This window comes from Podarcis cretensis (assembly GCF_951804945.1).
Source record: "Podarcis cretensis genome assembly, chromosome: 3".
NCBI lineage: Eukaryota > Metazoa > Chordata > Lepidosauria > Squamata > Lacertidae > Podarcis > Podarcis cretensis.
In genome coordinates this window covers 3,028,315-3,045,005 of record NC_137172.1, presented here as the reverse complement: position 1 = coordinate 3,045,005, position 16,691 = coordinate 3,028,315, and the positions used below count along the sequence as shown (strand labels likewise).

Sequence of the window (16,691 nt, the reverse complement as noted above, 5' to 3'; positions counted from 1 at the left end):
AGACATCACCTTGCCAACAAAGGTCCGTATAGTAAAAGCTATGGTTTTCCCAGTAGTGATGTATGGAAGTGAGAGCTGGACCATAAAGAAGGCTGATCACCGAAGAATGGATGCTTTTGGATTCTGGTGCTGGAGGAGACTCTTGAGAGTCCCATGGACTGCAAGAAGATCAAACCTATCCATTCTGAAGGAAATCAGCCCTGAGTGCTCACTGGAAGGACAGATCCTGAAGCTGAGGCTCCAAGACTTTGGCCACCTCATGAGAAGAGAAGACTCCCTGGAAAAGACCCTGATGTTGGGAAAGATGGAGGGCACAAGGAGAAGGGGACGACAGAGGACGAGATGGTGGGACAGTGTTCTCGAAGCTACCTGCATGAGTTTGACCAAACTGCGGGAGGCAGTGGAAGACAGGAGTGCCTGGCGTGGTCTGGTCCAGGGGTCAGGAAGAGTCGGACACGACCAAACGACTAAACAACAACAACAAACTCCATCAGGCCCAGATACCATGGCCAATGATCACAGAACCAGAGAATTGTAGCCATCCTCTGGGTGAGATCAAACCACCAACCTTCTGGTTCACAGCCAGGCGCTCTGACCAATTGTGCCACAGGAGAGCTTGAAGCGCAGAATCATAGAATTGTAGAGTTGGAAGGGACCCCATGGGTCATCTGGTCTGACCCCCTGAAGCTCAATATAGGGCTTGAACCCCTGACCCTGAAATAAAGATTTTCATGTTCTGCCAACTGACCAGTCCAGCAACATCTGAAGGGCCAAAAGTTTCTGAACACCTGGGCTAAGAGCGTTAGTTTGCTAATGTCGTGGGATGTTCAGATTTTTATCAGCGGCGCTGAGAACATAACAGTTCCTTCTTTCCAACTTTGGAGTGTCCCTGTCCATCTGCAAGCATATCCTCCCTGAATCTGTCTAATCATCTTTTCAAGCCATCCAAACTGGTGGACTGCCTGCTGGGGGAGGGTTGCACAAGATGAGCTAGGGGTGAACCAGTGGAGGAAAAAACTGAATAATAGTATCATTTTAGAATACCTAACTGTGAAGATACATAGAATGAAAGGGTTTAAGGTCAGTGAGAAAGAGGAGGATTGATCTGAGAAGATATTGAATTATTTGAGTAGGTTTGAACAATTTGGGGCAATTAAAATGTTAAAAGTTAAATAAACCTCATGGAAGGAGGAGTGTTAAGGTATAGAGAAGTGTACATATGTGTTATGTACTGAGTTGAATAGGATCCAAAAGGCAGCAGTCTGATTGGTCCTAGAACAATAGGCTTCAGAATGCAGCAGTCTGATTGGTCCTAGAACAATAGGACCCAGAATGCAGAAGTCTGATTGGTCCACAGGAGCCACCCAATCCAGCTCCAGGTGGAAGTGAATCCGCAACCTGACTGGCCTACAGGAAAATCCCAGAATTAGCCAATCACGTGGGGCCCATTGTGTAAATAATGTATATAAAGCAGATATTTCGGGGGAACTTCCATTCCTCCTCCTCACCACTATGAGCTGAATAAAGAGCATGAAATCCACTCTCGACTCCGAGTATATTTCAATATGGTTGATTTGAATATGTTATTACTGAATATTGTTGAATATGTATATTATTGAATATTGTATACCCAATGTATCAGCCGCCTGGGGGGGTTTCACTGTTTGTGTTTTGGTGGTTGGTAAAAAATAAAAAATAAAATATAATAATAATAATAATAATAATAATAATAATAATTAATAATAATAATAATAAACTCTGTGCTGCATGAATAAGTCTTTCTTTCTGTTGAAGGTTTGCAAGCACGCATGGTGATTCACCGTATTTTTTGCACCATAACACTCACTTTTTTCCTCCTAGGAAGTAAGGGGAAATGTCTGTGCGTGTTATGGAGGAAATGCCTACGGGTGGCATGCCTATGGATTTTCATCCTCTAAAAACTACGTGCGTGTTATGGTCGGGTGCGTGTTATAGAGCGAAAAATACGGTAAGTCAGATGGGTTAAACGCCAGGTGATTTGAGCAACTGTTTTGCAAAATGAAGGAAAAAGGGGAGGCAGCCTTAAAATACATTTAGTTAGAATAACACGTGGGCTGGCGTTGTTTTAAGAGTGTGGGGGGGGAGCAGAGGGGCTGGTTTTCTCGCTCCCCACCCCCCCTTTTGTAATCCTCAGCCTCCTTTCGTCAGTTTCTCTCCTTTTAACTGTCTGTTCTGAACATCCAGAACAACAACAGCCTTTGAAACTCCAGCTGGCTAAATTAATCTCTGCAGCATCTCTTCTCCTGCAACACTGACACACACACACACACACACACACACACACACACACACACAGCCCTTCCTCGTCCCACTTCCCCTCCCACACCTGGAACCATAACAGATTGCATAAGAAGCTGTCAAAGAAACACCCTGAGCCATAGCTGGAAGCGGTTCCACTCCCCCACCAGCACCAGAACCACATGTTCCATGTTCCTCCAGCACAAAACATCATCAGGGGTTTGAGCGGGAGCGGCAATGACTCACCACCAGCCATTAAGGAGCGGTGCGCCTTTCTTTTAAAAGAAATTAATGGGTTTGCAAGCGGCAGGCAACCTAGAAACAAGGGCAGAACAACCTGAAGTTTCCTTGAAAGGGCTTCAAAGATTGTGCTTCAGCTGAAGCTCCCGTCTGCCACTGAAGACTGTTCCTTTAAGGACCCAAGAAGATGCCTGCAGGATCAGGACCAGTGACCCGTCTAGGCCAGCGTCCTGTTCTCAAAATGGCCAACCAGATGCCCATTTTGGGAAACCTACAAACAGCATTTGAACACAAGAACAACTCTCTGGTTTCCAGCAACTGGTTTTCGGGGCTACCTTTGAAGGTGATCTGGAAATTACAACTAATCCAGAATGTGGCAGCTAGACTGGGGACTGGGAGCGGCCACCAAGACCACATAACACCAGCCTTGAAAGACCTACACTGGCTCCCAGTACGTTTCCAAGCACAATTGGAAACAAGTGTTGGAAACAATTGGAAACAAGTGTTGGTGGTGACCTTGAAAGCCCTAAACGGCCTTGGTCCAGTATATCTGAAGGAGCGTCTCCACCTCCATTGTTCTACCCAGACACTGAGGTCCAGCTCCGAGGGCCTCCTGGCGGTTCCCTCACTGCGAGAAGCAAAGCTACAGGGAACAAGGCAGAGGGCCTTCTCGGTGGTGGCGCCTGCCCTGTGGAACACCCTCCCATCAGATGTCAAAGCGATAAACAACTACCTGACATTCAGAAGACATCTTAAGGGAAGTTTTTAATGTGTGACATTTTAGTGTATTTTGGGTCTCTGTGGAAGCCGCCCAGAGTGGCTGGGGAAACCCAGCCAGATGGGCGGGGTATAGATAATAAATTATTATTATTATTATTATTATTATTATTATTATTATCAGAAGCATCGCTGCGTCCGACCAGGGAGGCAGACTTTAGCCATCAAGGCTAGCAGACCAATTCCTAAAGGAATTTGTCACATCCTTGTTTAAAGCCATCTAAGGTACAATTAAGGAGATTCCGTCTAAACACCAGGAAGAACCTTATGATAGTAAGAGCTGTTTGACGGTTGAATGGTCTCCCTTGGGAGGTTGTGGACACTCCTTCCTTGCAGGTTCTCAAGTAAAGGTTGGGTGGTCATCTGTCATGGAGTCCGAGGATCAAGGAGCAAGGAGTCCCAAAGGCAGGGGCCAGAGGATCAAGGAGCAAGGAGTCCCAAAGGCAGGGGCCAGAGGATCAAGGGGCAAGGAGTCCCAAAGGCAGGGGCCAGAGGATCAAGGGGCAAGGAGTCCCAAAGGCAGGGGCCAGAGGATCAAGGAGCAAGGAGTCCCAAAGGCAGGGGCCAGAGGATCAAGGAGCAAGGAGTCCCAAAGGCAGGGGCCAGAGGATCAAGGAGCAAGGAGTCCCAAAGGCAGGGGCCAGAGGAGCAAGGAGTCCCAAAGGCAGGGGCCAGAGGATCAAGGAGCAAGGAGTCCCAAAGGCAGGGGCCAGAGGAGCAAGGAGCAAGGAGTCCCAAAGGCAGGGGCCAGAGGATCAAGGAGCAAGGAGTCCCAAAGGCAGGGGCCAGAGGATCAAGGAGCAAGGAGTCCCAAAGGCAGGGGCCAGAGGAGCAAGGAGCAAGGAGTCCCAAAGGCAGGGGCCAGAGGATCAAGGAGCAAGGAGTCCCAAAGGCAGGGGCCAGAGGAGCAAGGAGTCCCAAAGGCAGGGGCAACATCATTAGATCCTTTAGATCTATCCAATTACCGCCCGGTTTCGAATCTTCCGTTCCTGGGTAAGGTGATTGAGAGAGCGGTTGCTGAACAGCTTGGTGGGTTTCTGGATGAAACATCGGCTCTGGATCCTTTCCAGTCCGGCTTTCGCGCTGGTCATGGGACCGAGACGGCTCTGGTTGCCCTAACAGATGATCTTCGTAGACAGCTGGATCGAGGGGGGTTGGGCTGCTGATTCTTCTAGATCTGTCAGCAGCTTTTGACATGGTTAATCACGAACTTCTGGACCACCGCCTCGCCGACGTGGGGATCCAGGACACAGTCCTTCAATGGCTGCGCTCGTTTCTCTCTGGTCGGGGACAGAGGGTGGCGCTTGGGGGGGAATTGTCATCGCGCCACTCCTTGGTGTGTGGAGTGCCTCAGGGTGCGATTCTCTCCCCGATGCTTTTTAACATCTTTATGCGCCCCCTCACCCAGCTTGTCCGGAGTTTTGGGCTGGGCTGCCATCAGTATGCCGATGACACCCAACTCTATCTGTTGATGGATGGCCATCCTGACTCGGCCCCAGACACACTAACCAGATGTCTGGAAGCTGTGGCTGGATGGTTACGTGGGAGCCGGTTGAAGTTAAATCCTTCGAAGACAGAGGTCCTCTGGCTAGGGCAGGACGATATGGGATTGAGGGGGCAACTCCCATCTCTTGCAGGGGCGCAATTAGTGCCAGCACCGTCCGTTAAGAGTTTGGGTGTAATCTTTGACACCTCCCTTTCCATGGAGGCGCAGATTGCAGCTATAACAAAGGCGGCATTTTTCCATCTCCGCCAAGCTAAGCAGTTGGCTCCTTACCTCTCTCGCCCTGACCTAGCCACTGTGATCCACGAGACGGTCACCTCCAGACTGGATTATTGTAACTCGCTCTACGTGGGGCTGCCCTTGAGACTGACCCAGAAACTCCAGCGGGTGCAGAATGCCGCAGCGAGACTCCTTACGGGGTCTTTGCTGCGAGATCAGATTCACCCGGTGCTATACCAACTGCACTGGCTCCCGGTGGAGTACAGGATCAGGTTTAAGGTGCTGGTTTTAACCTTTAAAGCCCTATACAGCCTAGGACCCTCGTACCTACGGGACCGCCTCTCCTGGTATGCCCCACAGAGAAACTTACGGTCTTCAAATAAAAATATCTTGAAGGTCCCAGACCACAGAGAAGTTAGGCTGGCCTCATCTAGAGCCAGGGCTTTTTCGGCTGTGGCTCCGACCTGGTGGAACACTCTGTCACAAGAGACTAGGGCCCTGCAGGACTTGACATCTTTCCACAGAGCCTGCAAGACAGAGCTGTTCCGCCAGGCCTTTGGCCAGGGCACAGCCTGACTCCCTCCCTTGGCAATCTTCGTGGAGCTCTGGCCCAATGGTGGCCAGGGGCTTGAATTTAATTAATTTTATAATGAATGATTTTAGAGTGTTGTTTGTGCTGTACTGTTTTATTGTTGTTAGCCACCCTGAGCCCGGCTTCGGCTGGGGAGGGCAGGATATAAATAAAATTTATTATTATTATTATTATTATAAAAAGTCCCAAACGATGCAACCTTTCGTCACAGGGGAGTCGTTCTGTCCCCTTGACCATTTGGGTTGCCCTTTTCCAAACCTTTTTCAATATCCATTTTGAGGGGAGGCGACCAGAACGGCACAAGGTCCTGCCCCACCCCCTGAATTCCTCCAATCAGGCTCTTCTTCTGGACCTGCCTTGTGCTTCTTGCCTCCTGCCTTTTACTGCCTCAGCCTTCCCTCGCCGTCATGATCAGTTGCTGCCACAGATGGTCCCCGATTTCTCATTTCACAGCCTCCAAATAAAAAAGTATTTTGCTGTATCCAGTACAAGAAGTTCTGCATCTCTTATTCCTGTTTTCTTTTTCTTTCCTTCGCTTTCTATTTTTAGCGGACTCCATTCTTGATGTCAAACTGCAACCGTGAGGCTGGCTTGGGGGAGAGGTGGGCGGGCGGGAGGAAGGAAGGGGGTAGGTGAATCTGTCAGATTTCTCTCCTTTTTTCCATTTTCTCAGTCTTGTATTCAGTTCTCCACATTTCTACATCAGTTTGTAGAGGTTTTTTTCAAAGCCTCTGTGCAAATTCAGCAGCATTTGGGTGCAAATTTCTGTGTGTGTGTGTGTGTGTGTGTGTGTGTGTCTACACACACACACACACACACACACACACACACACATTTTCCCTAATACACACATTTTTTTTTGCAAAGCACTATGCCCTGGAACGTGTCCAGAGGAGGGCAACCAAAATGGTCAAAGGCCTGGAAACGATGCCTTATGAGGAACGGCTAAGGGAGCTGGGCATGTTTAGCCTGGAGAAGAGGAGGTTAAGGGGTGATATGATAGCCATGTTCAAATATTTAAAAGGATGTCACATAGAGGAGGGAGAAAGGTTGTTTTCTGCTGCTCCAGAGAAGCGGACACGGAGCAATGGATCCAAACTACAAGAAAGAAGATTCCACCTAAACATTAGGAAGAACTTCCTGACAGTAATAGCTGTTTGACAGTGGAATTTGCTGCCAAGGAGTGTGGTGGAGTCTCCTTCTTTGGAGGTCTTTAAGCAGAGGCTTGACAACCTTATGTCAGGAGTGCTCTGATGGTGTTTCCTGCTTGGCAGGGGGTTGGACTCGATGGCCCTTGTGGTCTCTTCCAACTCTATGATTCTATGATTCTAATACAAAGCTATTGTTAAAACAAAATAAAAAAATTCCTTCCAGTAGCACCTTAAAGACCAACTAAGTTAGTTCTTGGTATGAGCTTTCGTGTGCATGCACACTTCTTCAGATACTTCTTCTTCGTGCATGCACACGAAAGCTCATACCAAGAACTAACTTAGTTGGTCTTTAAGGTGCTACTGGAAGGAATTTTTTTATTTTGTTTTGACTATGGCAGACCAACACGGCTACCTATCTGTAACTAAAGCTATTGTTGTTATGTTCACGAGTATTTGCTTTTCAGTTTTACTCTTTCCCTCAGCACATGCATTTCTGTTGTTAACAGAAAAATCCGAGGGCTCCCTTGGACAAAAACAAAGACACCAACCAGGATAACTTGGAGCAAAACAGCAGCCTGTAGGCTTGGCCTTTATTGATCTGTTGCAACAGGGTGCTCCCCTCACCTGCAGGAGAGAGGAGGGACCCAGAAAAATGGTGTGCAAGGCCTTATAAAGACCTTTGAAATTGCCCCCCTTTAGATCAAGGCCACCCCCAGAAACATCATACATACATCACAGAAGGGGTGTAACCTAAGACCACCCCTCAGATACATCACACCTACATCACAGAAAAGGCGGTCTAAAACAGAAATTTGACTATTGTTTTTCTCCTGTTGTTGTTTATCTCCTGTCTGGCAGGTTACTTGATTGGATTGCCTGGGGAGCCTGGCCAGTCTTTTGTAGTGATAAATACTTAGTTCCTGGGCCATGTCACAGGCTCACACCCTATTCAAACACAGACAGATTTGTGAAGGAAAAGACAATGGGGAGGCTTTTCCAGTTTGACCTTGCAGAGAAAACATTTGCTCAGTTTAGGAATCAAAATGGTTCCAGGTTGGCCTTCCTGTGCTGATCTATGTATGGGCTTGGTTGGTACACTTATGAACATTACCATATATCTAAGACCATAAAATTTCTATCACATTGCTGGGCTGGAGAACTGCACTACAGAATTCAGAGAAGTGCAAATTTCAAAAAATGGCTGTGTTTTGGTTCCCTTATTGTTTAGGTAGGTTCACCTTTAAATGCAAGCTGCATCGGATTTCTCTCAGTTTCTTAACAGAAGTATCTCTGGGATATTTGAAGTAGATTTGCGAAGGGTCTGCGGTTCTCAATCGTTTAACACGGGCAAACAACAAAATGGCTCCCCACCCCCTTCTCCCTCAGAATTAAATCCCTGCACCCTGTTATTATTCTGCAGGAGGTGCATAAGGGAACATTATGTCTATTAAAGTGGATTAATGCACACTGTTGCCCCAGCATGACAAACCCACTGAAGAAGAGAGAAAAAACAAGATTTTTTAATTTTTTTGCATTGAGGAAAATGCAAGGAGAAGCCTGGGATGAACGAATGACTAACAGGAAGACATGCAAACACTTGACAAGCAAATTGGGAGAAGAACATAAGGAGAGACTGCTGGATCAGGCCAAAAGGGGCCTATCCAGTCCAGAATCCTGTTCTCACAATGGGCAACTATATGCCCCCATGTGAAACCCACAAACAGGATTCGAGCACAAGAGCAAATCTCCCCTCCTGTGCTTTCCAGCAGCTGGTACTCAGAAACAGTACAGTACAGTATGCTTGTGAAACATGGACCACTTATAAACGCCATCTCCAACTCCTAAAAAATTCCAACTCCAAAAAAATTTACACATCACTTGGGAAGACAGGCAAATGAATGCCAGTGTACTGGAAGAAGCAAAGATCACCAGTGTTGAAGCAATGATTCTTCAACATCAACTTCGTTGGACTGGTTGTGTTGTAGGATGCCTGATTATCGTCTTCCAAAGCAACTACAGTGGTACCTTGGGTTAAGAACTTAATTCGTTCTGGAGGTCCGTTCTTAACCTGAAACTGTTCTTAACCTGAAGCACCGCTTTAGCTAATGGGGCCTCCCGCTGCCGCTGCGCCGCCGGAGCACGATTTCTGTTCTCATCCTGAAGCAAAGTTCTTAACCCGAGGTACTATTTCTGGGTTAGCGGAGTCTGTAACCTGAAGCATCTATAACCTGAAGCGTCTGTAACACGAGGTACCACTGTACTCTATTCCGAACTTAAAAATGGAAAGCGTAATGTTGGTGGGTCAACAAGAGAGGTTGAAACACTGTCTCAAGGCAAATTTTAAAAATGTAGTATAAACACCAAATTTGGGAAACACTTGCCTTCAAGCACTCCAGTTGGAGAACAGCCTTTACCAAAGGTGTCATGGGCTTTGAAGACACTTGAACCCAGGACAAAAGGGAGAAACGTGCTAAGAGGAAGGCACGCTTGGCAAATCCACACCGTGATCAACTCCCGCGCGGAAACCAACATCCCCACTGTGGAACTGAGGCATCTAATCATAAGCCTGCATTTTTATTGAGGCTTGATCAGGGCCTGTATTTTAAAATGAGCTTAAAGATTTTTAAATGTTCATGCCAGGCAGAAGACCAGCTGCCTAAGAACCTTGGCAAGATGTTTATTCTCCTGGATAAGGGCCCCCCCTGATTTATAGCAGAAAACAATTCTCAAAGTCAAAGGGAATTACAGGCTGACAGCCAAGGTTACACTGACCCTACATATTACAGAAGATAAAAAAGCAGAGAAAAACATAATTAAGAGTGGGTAAATAGTAAAATAAAACCATGTGCCTCCCATTAAACTTGAGCCATATTTTCCTAAGGTTGAAAGGTCAAGAGCAGTGAAAAAGGCAACTGGCTTGGCTGGAGAAGATAGGTTTTCTTTCTTTCTATTTTTGAGGCTGGAAACTGTTCCTTACTTTGAAAAGGTTTATTCTTCTAAAAAGCTATCTATGTTATGTATTAAATATATTGGCTTAAATGTAATTATGCAAAGGAATTAGAAGCTAAGAAATGTTAAATCCTTATGCTAGATTCTTATTTCATATAGTTGGAAGAGATCACAGGGGCCATCAGCCACCAGCCCAGCCCCCCCTGCCAAGCAGGAAACATCATTAGAGCACACATATGGTTGTCAGGCCTTTGTTTAAAAGACCTTCAAGAGAAGGAGATCTTTCAATGATGATGTGAATTCAAGATCCTTGACATCTGTTTAAGATAAAAATTGGAGATTAAACCATTTGTTTTGGAGGGCAATAGGGCGAGGTGAGCTGGTAATTAAGGTTCCTTGTTGAGACACATGTAAGATATATTACTACTTATTTGTCATTTATAGATAGAAGAATATATATCTTTTTGTTTCCCATAAAAGGACAAGAGGAAATGGGTGTATCTTTTGTGATTGGTTCTAGCAAACAGCCAATAGGAATTTCAACCAGGCTGATTGGACAGAGGCAGCCACAGGAGGAGCAAGGGGGCTGGATTAAGGAAATATAAGTGCTGGCCAGAATGGCAAGAGGCCAGGCCAGAGCTTGGTAACCATATACCACTGTGCCTCATATTTATTTGTCTGACAAATAAATTACTATTTTAATTTCTCTATTGCTGCGTTGAATATTTCATTCCAGCTAAGCGTTAACCACAAGCAGGGTGCTACAGAATGACATGTGGATCCAGAATTGGCCTCCGCAGTCACTTACGGACTCACTGTTAAAACTGTGTTTATGGAAGACAATCTTACTCAGCTACGAGGGATCGCCAAAGAAGAAGGAAGAAGATTCAGAATCATGACTGCCTCCAGTCGTGGAAAGCAGAGCACAGCCATCATGTCTAGCAACCTTCTCTTCCATGAAACGAATGCTCATTGTCAGATACCCACCCCAGAAACAGATGAGTGAATGCTTAGAAAAGACCAAACCTTCACATAAGTTTTGCATGAGGAAATCCGGATGAATGCTTAATAAACATCATTCGTCTGGAGGAGCCCACGGCATAAGTCTCTTGCACTTCGCTCTGGCTGGTGGATTTCAGGCTTCCATTAAAAACAACCACAGCAACATGAAGTAGATTCCACAAGCCTGAAATCTGCCTATCCCTGGTTTAGGGGACCAATAATCCTTTCTTGTGAAGCTCTCGGCAAGCTAAGAATGAATGACTTCTGCCCATTTCCTGCCAGCTTGCAGGCAACTCCTCCAGAAGTAAACAGGAGATGCTTTGCAGGCGATTGGCGCTCTGCCACAAGGCCTGCAAAGCCCTGTCACTTTCGGTTTCTCTTAGCTTCTCAAGGTCATTTTTTAAAATGTCCTCTTAAACATTTGTTATATGCAAATTTGCCTGACACACACATTTTGCAAGCTATTTCCCTTCATATTATATATTTGCATGTATTATTTTAATGAATCTATGCATTTTTGTGAATGCTCTTTCCTAATATACATACTTGCAAATGCATAATTTGTTTGGAGAGCTGCATTACAAAATTCGGGACAGTGGGAATTCTTTTTGGCTCACATATCATCTTTGAAAGTGTGAATTAGGTAGCTGCACATTGGAATCTGAACTAAGTCGAATTTCTCCTCCTACTCTACACCAGGCTAATGACCAGAAGCTGTGACCCAAAACTTGGGATCACCACCAGACCGCAGGCGAAAGTCTCTGTGCTTCTGCTTTCATTTTCTGAAAAGTGGAACCCGGATTTAGAAATCTCTGCTGACATCATCCAGAATTTTACAGCAGGGAGGTGAACCTGCAGGTTACTTTAAACCAGTCTGATGAATTGATTTTTAAAACATTTTATCAGCCACAAAGGTGCACTGCATAGATTGACAGATAAGAAATGAATGTAGCAACAGCATCCTTTTGCACAAAAATCTTCAAAGATGGATAATCTAAAAACAAAGAAGGTTTGGAACCACTGGAGCCATTTGGAACCATTCATAACCAAACTTGATGCATTCATTTATTTGCAAAGTAGAATGACCACAGTTAATCAAGAAGACAAATCTGGAGGTAGCCCTCCAAGTATGAACTGTTTGCACGCTTGGAACAAGAACAGTTGTGATGGAGAGGCCAGAAAGTAAAGCATGGTTACCCCCCCCCCCCAAAGCCCCGGGGAGGCAGAATGCCTACGAGAAACCCAAGACACAAAATCCGGGAGTGCATAGACACTCACACGCCAATCATGTGCACAGAAAGATTCTGAACTCAAGAAGCTGCCTTCTCCTGAGTCAGCATTGTTGGCATGGACTGGTAGGGGAGCTATAGGATTTCAGGTAGGAGATGCTGGGATACTGTCGGGGAGACGGGGGCATCAGGCAGGCCCCTAGCTGGCTCCAGCCACCGGCCGGCAGCTGGACGATCACCGGTCTCCCTTGGAACAGCATCAGTCAGCGACACGAGCCTCAGATACGTTTAGAGACCCGTTCACGCTCTGTCAGCAGAGTGAATAGATCTTCTCACAGCAGAAGAGGCAGACAGAGAAATGTGTAAGCATATTTACAGCTTTTATTCAGCATAGTTCAGGAACAAAGGAGAACACGTCTGCTTCCCTTCGTCTCCAGCAGAATTGCAGTAACACAAAAGCTATATACAAACGGAAGTTCCCAGCAAATGCTGGAAGTAATCAGGCATGTGACATACAATAGTCAAGCCTGTTCCCTTTTAAGGTGGAATGGAACTATATCCTAACAGAAGATATTCCCATGTCTGGCTGGAGATACAGTTGGAGATTGAACCAGCACGACCGTTTTGCAACATGAAGGCCCTGTCTAGAAATATGTGCTGACTGTGTTCAGAGATGAGAGGGAAGAACCAGAGGGTGACTGGAGGAGGAGGAGGAGGAAGAAGAAGAAGAAGAAGAAGAAGAAGAAGAAGAAGAAGAAGAAGAAGAAGAACCGGGACTCAAGGCATCTTACCAAGTTAAAACAACACAGATAAAAGGATGCATAAGCAGCCTTTTCTAGGCTGCACCAACATAAGTCTAGTGTCCAGATCAAGGGAAGTCATAAAGCTAAAGGGTAAAGGGACCCCTGACCATAAGGTCCAGTCATGGCCGACTCTGGGGTTGTGGTGCTCATCTCGCTTTATTGGCCAAGGGAGCAGGCGTACAGCCTCCGGGTCATGTGGCCAGCAGGACTCAGCCACTTCTGGCGAACCAGAGCAGCGAACGGAAATGCCGTTGACCTTCCTGCTGGAGCGGTACCTATTTATCTTCTTGCACTTTAACGTGCTTTCGAACTGCTAGGCTGGCAGGAGCAGGGACCGAGCAACGGGAGCTCACCCCATTGTGGGGATTCAAACTGCCGACCTTCTGATCAGCAACCCCTAGGCTCTGTGGTTTAACCCACAGCGCCACCCGTGTCCCACAAGGCATAGCCCCACTCTATTCTGCCTCGTTTAGGCCCCACCCAAAATCCTGCGTCCAATTCTGAGCACCAAAATTTAAGAAGGATGTTGACAAGCTGGACCATGTGCAGAGGAGGGCGGCCAAGATGATCAAGGGTCTGGAAAGTAAGCCTTATGAGGAATGGTTGAAGGAGCTGGGTGTGTTTAGCCTGGAAAAGGAGATATGAAAACCATCTTCAAATATCTGAGGTCCAGCGCCGAGGGCCTTCTGGCGGTTCCCTCCCTGCGAGAAGTGAGGTGACAAGGGAACCAGACAGAGGGCCTTCTTGGTGGTGGCACCCGCCCTGTGGAACGCCCTCCCACCAGATGTGAAGGAAATAAGCAGCTATATTATCTTTAAAAGACATCTGAAGGCAGCCCTGTTTAGGGACGTTTTTAATATTTAATGCTGTATTGTTTTTAACACTCGATTGGGAGCCACCCAGTGTGGCTGGGGAGACTCAGCCAGATGGGCGAGATATAAATAAATTATTATTATTATTATTATTATTATTATTATTATTATTATTTAGTCGTTTTGTCGTTTTGTCGAGTCTGACTCTTCATGATCCCATGGACCAGAGCACGCCAGGCACTTCTGTCTTTATTATTATTATCATTATTATACTCCCAGAATGCAGAGCACACAAAGGTGGCTCTGACCTAGAGAACACAGAGGGAAATCTTCCAGCCGAGAATTTTAACTCCCAGCTATAACACTGCTAGTTTCATAGAATCATAGAATCATAGAGTTGGAAGAGACCACAAGGGCCATCGAGTCCAACCCCCTGCCAAGCAGGAAACACCATCAGAGCACTCCTGACATATGGTTGTCAAGCCTCTGCTTAAAGACCTCCAAAGAAGGAGACTCCACCACACTCCTTGGCAGCAAATTCCACTGTCAAACAGCTCTTACTGTCAGGAAGTTCTTCCTAATGTTTAGGTGGAATCTTCTTTCTTGTAGTTTGGAACCATTGCTCCGTGTCCGCTTCTCTGGAGCAGCAGAAAACAACCTTTCTCCCTCCTCTATGTGACATCCTTTTATATATTTGAACATGGCTATCATATCACCCCTTAACCTCCTCTTCTCCAGGCTAAACATGCCCAGCTCCCTTAGCCGTTCCTCATAAGGCATCGTTTCCAGGCCTTTGACCATTTTGGTTGCCCTCCTCTGGACACGTTCCAGTTTGTCAGTGTCCTTCTTGAACTGTGGTGCCCAGAACTGGACACAGTACTCCAGGTGAGGTCTGACCAGAGCAGAATACAGTGGCACTAAGACTTCCCTTGATCTAGATGCTATACTCCTATTGATGCAGCCCAGTTTAATCCCACCGGAACTGCTATTGGGGGAGTTCTCATGGCTGCCTCTTCATTTCCCTCTCCCTGCCCTCCTGCCATCATCATGGCTCAGCCCCAACGCTCTGCCAGATGTGGCTTTTGCATCCCGGGCAATCGTTTCATTCTCTGTTTGAACATGTGCGGAGAGTATCACAAACACTGGCTGCATGTTCTTGCTTCACACATGACAACAGTGCCAGGCAGAGAATGCAGAGGGAACAGAGAGTCTCCGCCAATCCTGGCTTCCTGAGGGGCGGGAGAGACACAAGTGGGTTTTGTGTGAACACATTGCGCTTTGCTGCATGCACACATTGAAATGCACCCTGGAGAGGAGCTTATATATGTTGTGGTCCTGAGAAGGGGCAGAACCGGTGCTGTTCTCGTCGTGTTTTCAAGATGCATATAGCTGTGCTTGGTGCAGAGCAAGGAAGGGATGTGGCTCAGCTGTAAAGCACATGCATTGTATGCCAAAGGTCTCAGGTCCAACCCTGGTGTCGCCACATAGTGCTAGGAAAATCTCCTGCCTGGAGCCCGAGAGAAAGGCTCTGCTGGATCAGTGTGGACAATGCACTGCAAGAGAGACCAATGGTCTCACTCCAAATAAGAAACCTTCCTCAGCTCCGTCCTGTGATGTGGTTGTGAGGGCTTGCAAGGGCGTCTTCGGTTACGGCTTGGAGACTTGTGGGTTGTGTTGCAACATGGACATGTGGAGAAGCAACCGCACGGTGGTCTTGCCACACGCTGGACACTGCCTGGTGCTCTCAAGTCCATGTTCTCATGTGGGGGATTTGGTTAACACAATGGAGAAACAGCGCAAAGGCACTGGGCTGCCATGAGTTCCTGAAGTCTCTCCATACAGCGTCTGATGCAAGTTGGTGCCCTCTATGGTGGCCTGGGACTTGGGCTCGGGCTCGGAACCAGAGGAGTCTCAGTCCGCACCAGATCCTCTGCCTCAGGCATCATCTGAACCAAATCTGGGGCCTGATTCTGAAGAGTCCCAGTCTGCACAGGTTCCCCTGCAACAAGCACCAGCTGGGCTGAGTCAGGGGCCTGAGCCTGCCCTGGCTCCAGATGCGGGGATTACCTCATTGCCTTCAGCTGGGCCATCACTTACAGCTGCTCCACTACCGGTTGGGTCAGGGGAGGCTGAGACGGCCTCTGGGTCTAGTCACCCATCAACGTCTCCTGAACTGCAGAGACTCAGGTCTGAGAGAAGGAGAGACCTGAATACTCGCAGGAGGAGTGCTCGCCTTTGGGCGAGACAGGGAGGTGAGTCACCGGGGGATCAGGACCGGCCGTTACCCCGACAAAGATAAAAGGCCGTCGGACCCCACCACAGGTTGTGGGAGCAACATTGCTGTATGCTAGATCCTGCACCTGGTTTCCTGCCTCGTGTCCTGCTTTGGCCCTGTTGGACTGACACCTTTGGATTCTGGACCGGACCTGGACCGCGTTTCACCGGTTACCCCCAGGCCCAGTACACCCTCCAGGTATTATGGACTGCAATTCCTATTAGCCCCCCATAAGTGTGGCCATTATAGTTCCAAACACCTGAAGGTTTGGTAAGGATGCTCTATCCCATGGTCTGACATATACTGACCAGCACCAGTCCCTTCCGAGCGCTGCTGGCTTATGGGAGTTGCTAGCTGAGATAGAATAACGAAAGCATTGCATTGTGGAGTTGGAAGGGACCCACAGGGTCATCTAATCTGACCCCCTGCAATGCAGAAATCTCAACTAGATCATCTGTGACTGATGGCCATCCAACCTCTGCTTTCCAAGGAAGGGAAAGTTCACCACCACTCATAGAACTCTGTCAAACAGCTCCAATCATCCGAAAGTTTTTCCTGATGTTTAGTTGGAATCTCCTTTCTTGGAACTTGAAGCCATTGGTTCGTGTCCTACCATCCAGAGCAGGAGAAAACAAGCTTGCTCCCTCTTCCATGTGACATCTATACAGTATAGATAGGTGAAAATGGCTATTGTTATGTACTGAGTTGAATAGGATCCAAAATGCAGCAGTCTGATTGGTCCCAGAACAATAGGATCCAGAATGCAGCAGTCTGATTGGTCCTAGAACAATAGGATCCAGAATGCAGCAGTCTGATTGGTCCACAGAAATCACCCAATCCAGTATTTTATTTTATTTTTTT

General features: G+C 47.1%; 1 protein-coding gene and 1 long non-coding RNA gene across 8 annotated transcripts in view; one reads left to right on the top strand and one right to left on the bottom strand.

Annotated features, from left to right (window-relative positions):
• LOC307212000 overlaps positions 1–12,916 on the top strand; it is a 284,098-nt gene extending 271,182 nt beyond the window's left edge. The window contains exon 3 of the long non-coding RNA XR_013836708.1: positions 12,833–12,916. This is a non-coding gene — a long non-coding RNA (uncharacterized lncRNA). The remainder of the gene's footprint in view (positions 1–12,832) is intronic.
• PTK2B (protein tyrosine kinase 2 beta) overlaps positions 1–16,691 on the bottom strand; it is a 128,197-nt gene that overhangs the window by 98,124 nt on the left and 13,382 nt on the right. The gene's annotated exons all lie outside the window — the stretch shown is intronic.